Genomic DNA, 12,037 nt, shown 5'->3' with positions numbered 1-12,037 from the left:
TGCAGGCAATGGTGGTCCATATGCCCACACAGGGGCCTGGGCGTTGCTCAAGAATAGCATTGGATGGGCAATGCCCAGCTCGTGGATATACACTAGAATTGCATGGAAACTTTTACCCTAGGAAGAGCCTTCACATGCGAGCAGTGAATCGCCATCACACTTGTGATTTCAGTGTCCACCTTTGTATGGGCGCGTATGGCAACTCAAACATCCATATCCTACTGCTCTAGGCATCAAGGCATGTATAGCCTCACATGCATGCTCATCATACCATATTTTCTAACTTTTTTTTTTCTTGGAAACGGCATACTTTCTGATCTTGCCACTCTATTATTCACTTCCTAAAGCTTGGTTTATTTCTAGCAACACAAGCAAACGTAGTCGCCAAATGTGCCAACAAGACCTCCTCAGTACCAAATATACTTACCCCTTTTCTCATTCTTTAAAACCTTTGCTAAATTCTGTTGTGGTGTGTTTCTGGTGTCAGCTTGTGGAGCTTTGTGAATCAAGTTTATGAGAGAATTTCCTAAAAATTTCAGTAGCATAGGAGAATATGTCTACAAAATTAGGGTTTTGGACTTCCGGCTCTAGGAACAATACGTTGCATGAACTAGCTTTAAATATTCTTCAAAGAATCAGAGTATGAGGCCACATCTAACTTCAAAATATCATGACCTGTTAAATTGTCTTTTGAAGAATCCAAATATGAGGTCATATCTAACTTAAAATTCCCATTTTTATGTTGAGCAGCCCTAACAATCGCGATGCCTTGTAGATCTACTACAGAAGCGCAGATTAACACCAAGTTGTTAAAAATGACTCACAACTCACGAACCGCATCTAGATATGAAACATACAGCAAGCATGATATAAAAAAGAAGAAAAACGCCTTACGCATGAAACCTAATTTCCTTCTCCGTGTTTGGAATGATTGAATGAAGTACGAGCTACCTATTGTATTGAAGTTAATGAACATCGTCCAAGAGACGGTACGTGATTACCCGGTGCTCGGCTGTGAGCTGCACGGCCTCGCCGCCGCGGGAGATGACGGCCCTGGAAACGCCACAGTTGGCGAGCACGAGGTAGTCCTTCAGGATCAGCGCCACGAGAGCCGTGGCGCCGGCAGCCGCCGTGCCCGTGGCCGATCCACGCATGAGCACCTCCTCGTCGACGGCCAGGAACGCGTCCACGATGGCCGCCCTCCACCACCCCTCGACGTCCCCCCGCGACCCGTGGAGGAACCGCGGGAACAGGGCGGACAGCTCGCCCTCGATCTGCTCCGAAATGGCGCCGTGCAGCCGCTCCGACAGGCGGTTGGCGACGGCCGCGCTGAAGTGGCCGTCGAAGACACCGAAGTAGTCGAGGCCGAGGGGCGGCGACAGCGTCGTGAAGGACGGCACGGCGGCAAGGGCGTCCGTCAGCTCCGGGAGCCTGCCCTGGAGAGAAGCGATGCCGTAGGAGAGGTACAGCGTCGGGCAGTCGCCCCACGGCGGAACCGACGACGGCGCCGTCTCCGCTGCTGGGGCGTCGCCGTCACCGTCGCTTGGCATCAGAATCTGGCAAGTGATCGGTGTGTTTCGGTTGTTACCACCACCAAGCAGGGAGAGAGAAGGGGGCTTTGCGGCTGGCTCCAAAAGCTGAGGCAGTCGGAATTACTACCACAGCTCCAAGGAGACGAGAGGCGAGTGGCAGAGACCAAAGGAACGGTTGCGGAGCAACTTCATGTATGTCCCTCCCTTACATTAAGAGCATCTGACCTTGTTGGCTCACTAGTGATAAACAGGTCTCTTGTTAGTTTTTGGTTGGCCGGGCAACAAAACACTACAGGAAAATTCATCACTGCCGTGCGTTGCACCTTTGCCGTGCGCTGCTTCACGGCAAAGAATCCTTTGCCGTGCAAGGTTGCACGGCAAAGAAGGCAACCACGGCAAAACAAATTAGAGCACACGGTAAAGAAGCATAGCACGGCAAAAGCCCAGAGACAACGCACGGCAAAGAAAAACGGCACGGCAAAGACTATAAACAACGCACGGCAAAGAAATACTCACGGCAAAGGCCAGAAAAGGCCCACGGCAAAGAAAATACACGGCATACCGCCAGGCAGGGCCCACCACTACGGCCCAGGTGACGGGGCCGTGGTGACGGCAGGGCTTTGCCGTGTGCCTTACCGTCAAGCACGGCAAAGATTTGAACCTCCAAATTCTATTTCACCGCGAAAATTTCCCGCCATTTTATTTTATAACCCGCGAAAATGGCCTGCCCGAATGATTCAACGCGGGAAGCTTCTTTGCCGTGTAAGTGTGCACCTCCTTTTAACCTCAACGCATGGGTAAGTTGTTTTGCGTATTAGGTGCAGGCCTTCGGTGGATCCAACAATATTGACTAAGGCTCGCAATTTTCAATCTTGTAGCTTCAGGCCTCCGGTGGATCCAACAACGCGGAGCTCGGTGGACCATCGTCTCAGGACGAGACCATGCAAACGCCTCCTACGGGGGGTAACCCTGACAACCCGCTCGCTCGCTCGCTCTTCTAGGTTTGTATCTAATTCTAGTGACATCTTGGCTCTTACCATCTATGCAGAATTAACAGTACAAGCATACTCAACAACAATAATTCAAGATGCAAGTGGTGCGGTCCTACCCATTGACCCACTGGACCGAACCTGTATTTTTGTACCATAAGGTTCAGCCCAAGAGTTAGTAGACGTGACCCAATATATCTGGATGACTGGATAGATAGACAAGAGGAAATCAATACATTCCAGTTAGCACTTAGCACAAATTCAGTTAACTCTATGTGTGACAGAATAGATAGGCAGAATTCAGAGGTCGTCTAAATTTAGACGATGCTATAGACGAGCCACTGGGAACGATTTTTGGGCTTACGATCCTCTAAATTCGTTTAGACAACCATATAGACGATGCAAATGAACACTCAAATGAAGAATTGATCCGGTTTTCAAAACATTGGAAAGCAAATCTGTAGTATGTAACTCCATGTTTCCGTAGCTGCTTCATACCTTATGATCAAAATGAATCTTGGTAATTTGGTATGCTTTATTTTGTTTTGAGGTAAATCACCATATATGTATGATCTGATGGATCAAATGTATGCACTATATTGACTAATGCCTAGTTGCCTACAAATATACATGTCTTACAATTAGAATTCTTTGTGTTCTGCTTTAGCTTGGCCCGCCCAATATTTTCTCTGTAGGTCCGCCACTGATCTCATGCATATCTAGATATACATACATACATATATATTGGTACATGAATCTCATGTCTTTGAGTTCTATTTTGTAGGACGTGCATGAAGGAAGGAGCTATTCGACGTTTTGATTACATGTGATGAGCTCTATGCATGGTTGTACTCTATTTGTGGTTTGGACTCTATGTGTGAACTTGTATTTTATTTGTGGTTTGGACTATGTGTGAACTTGTATGATCTTATTATGGACATATGCACTCTATTTGTGGCTTTGGTTCTTGTATGCACTTATTATGGACATATGTTGTGTTGTTTGATCTTGTATGTGATCTATTTGTGGCAATAGATCATTATATTGTGCACTACATGTTATATGAATTGAATTATGTCGATATTGTGCCACAGATGTTGGTCTTTATACATATTTGTGTATATTTGAATTCGAATTGCTGTTAAAAATGGAAAAAGGGTGAAAAAAAAATACACATAGGAGCCTTTGCTGTGTGTAGACGCACGGCAAAGAAACCAAAGTCTCTTTGCCGTGTGACGACACACGGCAAAGATGACACGCGGCGCCATACTGCGCTCCAGGGACGCACTGGTGACCAAATGGTCACTTTGCCGTGTGCTGGCCCAGAATGCACACGGCAAAGAGGACACGGCAGACGGAGGCGCACGGCAAAGGGATATCGCCCGGCAGAGAGAGGCGCACGGCAGAGAGGGGATCACGGCAAAGGGAAGAGTCTTTGCCGTGTGAGGGTGCACGGCAAAGGGCAGAGTCTTTGCCGTGTAAGGGTGCACGGCAAAGGGCAGAGTCTTTGCCGTGTAAGGGTGCACGGCAAAGGGCAGAGTCTTTGCCATGTGAGGGTGCACGGCAAAGTGTCCTACTGGGACCCACCAGCGGCGCCGTCTCGCCCGGGACGGCGTCAAGTGCTTTTCTGTGCCGTGGAAGGTAGCAAGGCGCACGACAAAATCTTTGCCGTGCATTTTCATCCATGCGCACGGCAAAGATACGTTTGCCGTCCTGATTTTTGCCGTGCGATCTTTGCCGTGTATTGTTACACGGCAAAGGCTTTGCCGTGCACTTCTAAGGCTTTGCCGTGCACTTATAGTTACACGGCAAAGAATCAATTTCCTGTAGTGGTAGTTTCGAAATTTCCTTTGTATATACGGATTTGCTGGAAATCAGGCCTGATACTTAATAAGTTTAAGTCGAGCTTGGAGATTCGTATTTTGTGCTTGTAGATTCGTGCTCTGACTTTTAGACGGTTTGTGTGTGTTTGTGTTGTTGTTGGCCTGACGCGTAAGCGGGCTGACTTATTTTTTGCGGGCCTTAGGGAGTGGGTTTTGTGGAGTGGGCTCATGGTGACGGTTCCTAAGACGTCTTTCTCTCTCCCATGGAACAGCTTACCGCGTATTAAACGACATATTTTCTATTGCACGTGGGTTGCAACTGAGATTTTTTCGGTTACATGTGGGTTGCAAGTGCTTTTTTTTCAATTGCATGAGCGTTGCAACTGAGATTTTTCCAGTTGCGCATATGTTGCAACTAAGAATTTCCACATAAATGTGTGTTGCAATTGAGATTTTTCCAGTTATGCATGCGTCGCAACTAAGAATTTCCACTTATATGTTGGTTACAACTGATTTTTTTTCCAATTGCTTGAGCGTTGCAACTGAGATTTTTCCAGTTACGCATATGTTGCAACTAAGAATTTTCACATACATGTGGATTGCAACTAAAAAAAATTCTAGTTGCGCATGCATCACAACTAAAAATTTCCACTTACATGTGAGCTGTAACTTTTCCAGTTACACGTAAATTGCTACTAAGATTTTTCTTATATCTTAAATGGTTGTACAGATTATTTTTTTTAGTGAAAAATGTGAATGCAACACGGCTTAGTAAGGCACTCACCAACTGAGACTTATTAAGTCTCAGACGACTGATCTCTAAATGCTCCCATATGTATATTCTCAAAACTTTGACAACAAAAATGTGCACACACGATGCATTACAACGGTGGAACTCTAGAGTGCGATTTGTTTTATACACATTAAACATTTATGTTCATGTCCTGCGGATCTTGTCTCAGAGTCATGTCCTGCGGACCTTGTCCAAGAGGTAAAGCATATCTTGGAGGTCTCTCAAGAAGTGTTTGATCCAGCATACTTGGCGCTCCCTGTCCCCGAAGGCCGTATGCATAAATGAAGATTTGAATCCTTGCAAGCGAGTTTGTGAAAAAGGTTGATTGATTGGGCAGAAAAATATATGCCAGGCAGGGGCTAAAGAAGTGTTGATTAAGGCAGTAGTATTAGGTTTTGGCGTGTAACGTGTGTTGGACTCCACACGGTTGCGTGTTATATATTTGGGACTAAGCCCATCATAGGTACAAGAGACGGGGGTACGGTAGGGTGGAGGAATCCTCCATACCTACGACATACAGGCATACAGAAATACATCTAACACTCCCCCTTAATCTAAACCTATATACAGGTTTAGATTACGCTTAAACTCTTCTAATTTCTTAACAGGAAGGGCCTTTGTAAAACCATCTGCAACTTGATCTTTGCTTGAGATGAATTTGATGGCTAGCAAATTTTTTGCAACTATTTCTCTAACAAAATGGAAATCAATTTCAATGTGCTTGGTATGAGCATGAAAAACTGGATTTGCAGATAAGTAAGTAGCACCCAAGTTGTCACACCAAAGACATGGCTTACTCTTCAATCTGACACCAAGTTCATCAAGTAACTTTTCAACCCATATCATCTCAGTCGTAGCATTTGCTAAAGCTTTATATTCTGCCTCAGTGCTTGACCTGGACACTGTATCTTGTTTCCTGGCACTCCAGGAGACCAAATTTGGTCCAACAAATATAGCAAAACCTCCTGTGGATCTCCTGTCATCAAGAGATCCTGCCCAGTCTGCATCTGAAAAGGCACTAAGAAGTGTAGAGGATGATCTCACAAAAGTAATTCCAGTATGCAAGGTATCCTGTACATATCTGAGGATGCGTTTAACAGCTGTCCAGTGTTCTGTAGTTGGAGCATGAAGGTACTGACAAACCTTGTTAACAGAGTATGACAAATCTGGTCTTGTCAATGTCAAATACTGTAGTCCTCCAACAACGCTTCTGTATTGAGTACTATCATCAGAATCTAGAGGTGTACCAACTGTAAGAGATAACTGTTCAGTGGATGACAATGGTGTTGGGGATGGCTTGCAACCATGCATACCGACTTTCTGAAGCAGGTCCTTAGCATATTTTCCCTGCGTCAGGAGCAAACCATTCTGTGTCTTTGTAACTTCAATACCAAGGAAATAATGTAAGTCTCCCAAATCCTTGATAGCAAAATTCCTATTGAGATTTTTAAGCAAACCAGAAATAGCATGATTAGATGAGCTTGTTACTATGATGTCATCAACATATATTAGCACAAACATTGTAATGCCAGACTTGTGAAAAAGGAACAATGAGGTATCAGCCTTTGAAGGTATAAAACCAAGATCACAAAGCTTAGAACTTAGCCTAGAATACCAAGCTCTAGGAGCTTGCTTCAACCCATATAATGCTTTATCAAGTTTGCAAATATAGTGTGGAGTGTGAGAATTCTAAAAACCTGGAGGTTGTTTCATATATACTTCCTCTTCCAGAATACCATGAAGAAACGCATTCTTGACATTTAGCTGCCTTAGACTCCAGCCACGAGAAACAGAAAGAGCCAGAACTGTTCTGATAGTAGCAATTTTAACCACGAGGCTGAAAGTATCTTCATAATCAATGACATACCTTTGTTTAAAACCTTTTGCAACCAGACGTGCCTTATATCTGTCAATTGTACCATCTGCTTTTCTCTTGATTCGATAAACCCACTTGCAATGAATTAGATTTTTATTTTTGTTTGGAGGAACAAGGTGCCAAGTCTTGTTTTGCATCAATGCTTTGTATTCTTCCTCCATAGCCAGCCTCCAATTTTCATCATCTAGAGCTTCTCCCAATGTGCATGGTTCACCTGTGGATGACAACAGACTATATCGGATTGTACTATCAGTATATTTTTTCGGTTTTGTTATACCTCTCTGTAAACGAGTGCGGATAGGAGATGGGGGTGCCGGTGGTGCAGCACTTTGCGCCGGCGCCGGCGAAACAGATGGCGAGCCAACAGGTTGTGACGAGCTGGGTGTAGAAGATGCTGCAGAATCATGTGGCGTAGAGGATCCACCAGAAGCTGTGGATTCGGATGCAGAGGATCCTTGGCCAGGTGACGGCTGACGCGTGGCAGAGATGGCAGACGCAGAGCTGGCAGGCGGCGTGTGGCGAGCGCGCGCGGGCGGGGAGCACGAGGAGGGAATCTCCTCTCCGTGCGTGTGCACAGGCTGCGAGGGAGCAGGGCCACCTGCCCCGCCTGCCGCAGACGCTGAGGCTGACAGCGGATCTCCCTCGGGATCGCTGGCCTCGGGATCAGGCGGAGCAGAGGAATGTTCCTCCTCGTGCTCAGTGATGACCCACAAGTATAGGGGGTGTATCGTAGTATTTTCGATAAGTAAGAGTGTCGAACCCAACGAGGAGCAGAAGGTGTTGACAAGCAGTTTCGATGAAGGATTCACTGTAAATGCTCACAGACAAGTATTCAGGGGGTTTTGATATAGCAGATGAATAAAGTACGAGTAAGTAAAGTGCGAGAGTAATAATTGCAGCGAGTGGCCCAATCCTTTTTAGCACAAAGTACAAGCCGGTTTGTTTACTTATAATGACCAAACGTTCCTGAGGACACACGGGAATTTAGTCTAGTGCTTTCGCTTCATATAGCTAACTAATCTTCATTGTTTTGATAAGTGTTGTGTGGGTGAACCTATGCTAATGCACCGCCTGACAAGGGATTAACTTGTCAATGCCTACGGGTTGTAGACTAGGGTTTAGTTGGAAGTAGAGGGCAAGTAGATCTCGAAGGTTTCAGCTGAAAAGTACTCGACGATTATGAAAACTAGGGTTTGAGAGACAATGATTCGATGCTTTCTTTGTCCCTCGACTCCCCCTTATATAGGAGGTGGAGCCGAGGGATTCGTGTTGTACAAGTTACAGAGTCCGGGAAGGTTTACAACTCATCCCGCAAGATTACAAACACCACCACTATTACAATTCTAACTTTCCTTAATATCAACTTGGGCTTCCGAATCTTCATATTCTTCGGGCCGTGGGCCTTCGATAAACCCGGGGTACTATCTTCGGCAGGCCCATTGGGGATGCCTATGTCAGTAGCCCCCGAGATTTTGCTTGAATCGCAGAGTCAGGGAAAATCTCCACTGTTTATTTTTACTCGACAACTTTAAAACTTCTCTATATTTCTTCTTATGAATTTCTATATTGTACAGGGGTAATGGTAATTGGGGCTAGTTCATCTGACGGATCAGGTACTAGTTAACTGCTCTAGTGGCAATCTGCAAAAACCTACTTCAAGATCACGTCCCTGGACATGATCTCGGGATACTGGTGTAAACTTCGACGAGGTGCCGCTTAAGGTCTTACCATTCTGTCGAGTCCCGAGTCATATTTATCGGGTACCTAACGCGTCCGTTAGGATTTTTCTTCGCATCTCGTTGATACGGATAAAAGTAGCAAACCGACGTCGGAGACGGCGCCACGCCACACGTAACGGATCCGGGGTCTTACCTTCGCAAATTTGCGGCATTCAGAAATTGATCGCAACTTTGGCGTTCTGAGAATATATTGTCGAGTGCTTATTCGGCTGTTGGAATGGCACATTTTATTGAGTCAACGGATGACTTATATTGCTCTCCCGATGGGAGTATATGTAGAGTTATGTATATAACTCGAAATATGCTCACTTTTTCTTCTTCTTTTTCTCCATCTCTCTTTCTTCTCTTTTTTTTAATAATTTCATCGGGCACGCGAACAGCGTTCCCGATGGGAGTAGCCCCCGAGGCTACAACCAAGGACTTGTGCTTGGGTTTAGGCTCCACGCCTTATGTTGCTATATTTTCTCTTGTCACATATTTTTTCAAAATCTTTCGGGTGCGCGAACAGCGCTCCCACAGACGGCGCCAATTGACAAGGGATTAACTTGTCAATGCCTACGGGTTGTAGACAAGGGTTTAGTTGGAAGTAGAGGGCAAGTAGATCTCGAAGGTTTCAGCCGAAAAGTACTCGACGATTATGAAAACTAGGGTTTGAGAGACAATGATTCGATGCTTTCTTTGTCCCTCGACTCCCCCTTGTATAGGAGGTGGAGCCGAGGGATTCGTGTTGTACAAGTTACAGAGTCCGGGAAGGTTTACAACTCATCCCGCAAGATTAAAAACACCACCACTATTACAATTCTAACTTTCCTTAATATCAACTTGGGCTTCCGAATCTTCATATTCTTCGGGTCGTGGGCCTTCAGTAAACCCAGGGTACTATCTTCGGCAGGCCCATTGGGGATGCCTATGTCACCGCCCTTCCTAGGACTAATACATACTTGTGATTATACCCCTTGCAAGCATCCGCAACTACAAGAAAGTAATTAAGATAAATCTAACCACAGCCTTAAACTCTGAGATCTTGCTATCCCTCCTGCATCGATATACCAAAGGGGGTTCAGGTTTCTGTCACTCCGGCAACCCCGCAATTGGCAAATGAATACAAGATGTATTCCCCTAGGCCCATAAAGGTGAAGTATCATGTAGTCGACGTTCACATGACACCACTAGAAGAATAACACCACAACTTAAATATCATAACATTGAATATTACTCAACCATAATTCACTACTAACATTTAGACTTCACCCATGTCCTCAAGAACTAAACGAACTACTCACGAGACATCATATGGAACATGATCAGAGGTGATATGATGATGAATAACAATCTGAACATAAACCTTGGTTCAATGGTTTCACTCAATAGCATCAATAACAAGTAGAAATCAATACCGGGAGAGTTTCCCCTATCAAACAATCAAGATCCAACCCAAATTGTTACAGCGGTGACGAGGTGCAGCGGTGGAGACGGCGGTGATGATGATGGAGATGATGATGATGATGGAGATGATGTCCAGCTCGATGACGGTGACGATGGCGTCGATTTCCCCCTCCGGGAGGGAATTTCCCCGGCAAATTTCAGCGTGCTGGAGAGCTCTTTTCTCTCTGGTGTTTTCCGCCCCGCAGAGGCGGCTGTGACTCTTTGCGACTATCCTCTGGAGCTTAGGTTTTCGGGACGAAGAAGTACGCGAAGGAGAGGAGGCCAGAGGGGGCTGTGGGCCCCTTCCCCACATGGTGGCGCGGCCAGGGCAGGGCCCACGCCGGCCTATGAGGGGGGCCCATGGCGGCCCTCCTCGGCTCCTACTTTTGGCTCCCTTCGTCTTCTGGAAAAATAGGATTTTTCATATAATTTCCGTCAATTGTTGATCTTCCGAAATATTGCATTCCGACGGCGCTTTTTCCAGCGAGAATCCCGACTCCGTGCGCGATCCTCCAATAATCATGAAACATGCAAAATAGATGAAATAACATAAGTATCATCTCCAAATACGAAATATATCAATGAATAACAAGTAAATTATGATATAAAATAGTGATGCAAAATGGACGTATCAACTCCCCCAAGCTTAGACTTCGCTTGTCCCCAAGCGAAACTGAACTCGGTAAACAGGACCACATGTTTATGGAGTGAAGAGTCGATAAATAAAATACGGACAAGAAGCATCATATTAATTCACACAAGACATTCTAGTGAACAACTTCCTCATATAATTCAACTTGAAACAAGTAGAGGGTAATCACAAATAAAGGTGCATAAGAAATCATAATTGGTGATGGCAAACTTCGTTCTTGGTCAGAGAACAATTAACAGATTATGTTAAAGCTTATATGGCACAACTTGAATACTCAATCATAATAGTCTCCTCATAATCATTGATAACTTTCAAAGCTATATTCGTTCAGATAAAACTTGTACTAAACAAAGAAGAGTAAAGGACATGATGAAATAGATCACAATATAGATGGTTTGATCACAACAACTCAAATACTTGCTTAAGATGAAGGGAAATAGGTTTACTGACTCAACATAAAGTAAAAGACAGGCCCTTCGCAGAGGGAAGCAGGGATTAAATCATGTGCTACAGCTTTTTCAGTTTTGAAATCATATAAAGAGAATAAAAGTAACATTTTGAGAGGTGTTTGTTGTTGTCAACGACTGGTAGCTGGTTCTCTAACCCCCTTGCCAGACAAACTCTCGAAGAGCGGCTCCCATAAAATTTATTCTTAGTTGATACTCCTTCCAACCTTTGCTTTCACAAACCATGGCTAACTGAATCCTCGGGTGCCTGCCAACAATCTCATACCATGAAGGAGTGCCTTTTTATTTTAGTTTTATTTAGATGACACTCCTCCCCTCCTTTGCTTTCTCAAGCCATGGCTAACCGAATCCTCGGGTGCCTTCCAACAATCACATACCATGGAGGAGTGTTGATACGCGTACAGCACGCGTCCGTTGGGAACCCCAAGAGGAAGGTGTGATGCGTACAGCGACAAGTTTTCCCTCAGTAAGAAACCAAGGTTTATCGAACCAGTAGGAGCCAAGAAGCACGTTGAAGGTTGATGGCGGCGAGATGTAGTGCGGTGCAACACCAGGGATTCCGACGCCAACGTGGAACCCGCACAACACAACCAAAGTACTTTGCCCCAACGAAACAGTGAGGTTGTCAATCTCACCGGCTTGTTGTAACAAAGGATTAGATGTATAGTGTGGATAATGATTGTTTGCAGAAAACAGTAGAACAAGTATTGCAGTAGATTGTATTCGATTAAAAGGATGGAC

The 12,037-nt window shown here is 45.1% G+C and overlaps 1 long non-coding RNA gene across 1 annotated transcript; it reads left to right on the top strand.

Annotated features, from left to right (window-relative positions):
• Positions 1 to 2,300: 2,300 nt before the first annotated feature.
• LOC124658850 lies at positions 2,301 to 3,572 on the top strand. Its single transcript, XR_006989363.1, has 3 exons — positions 2,301 to 2,329; positions 2,411 to 2,533; positions 3,306 to 3,572. It is a non-coding gene; the product is annotated as an uncharacterized LOC124658850 (long non-coding RNA).
• Positions 3,573 to 12,037: the final 8,465 nt, after the last annotated feature.

Source organism: Lolium rigidum, chromosome 6 (genome assembly GCF_022539505.1).
Source record: "Lolium rigidum isolate FL_2022 chromosome 6, APGP_CSIRO_Lrig_0.1, whole genome shotgun sequence".
Classification (NCBI taxonomy): Eukaryota; Viridiplantae; Streptophyta; class Magnoliopsida; order Poales; family Poaceae; genus Lolium; species Lolium rigidum.
This window is presented reverse-complemented; position numbering and strand designations above follow the sequence as displayed.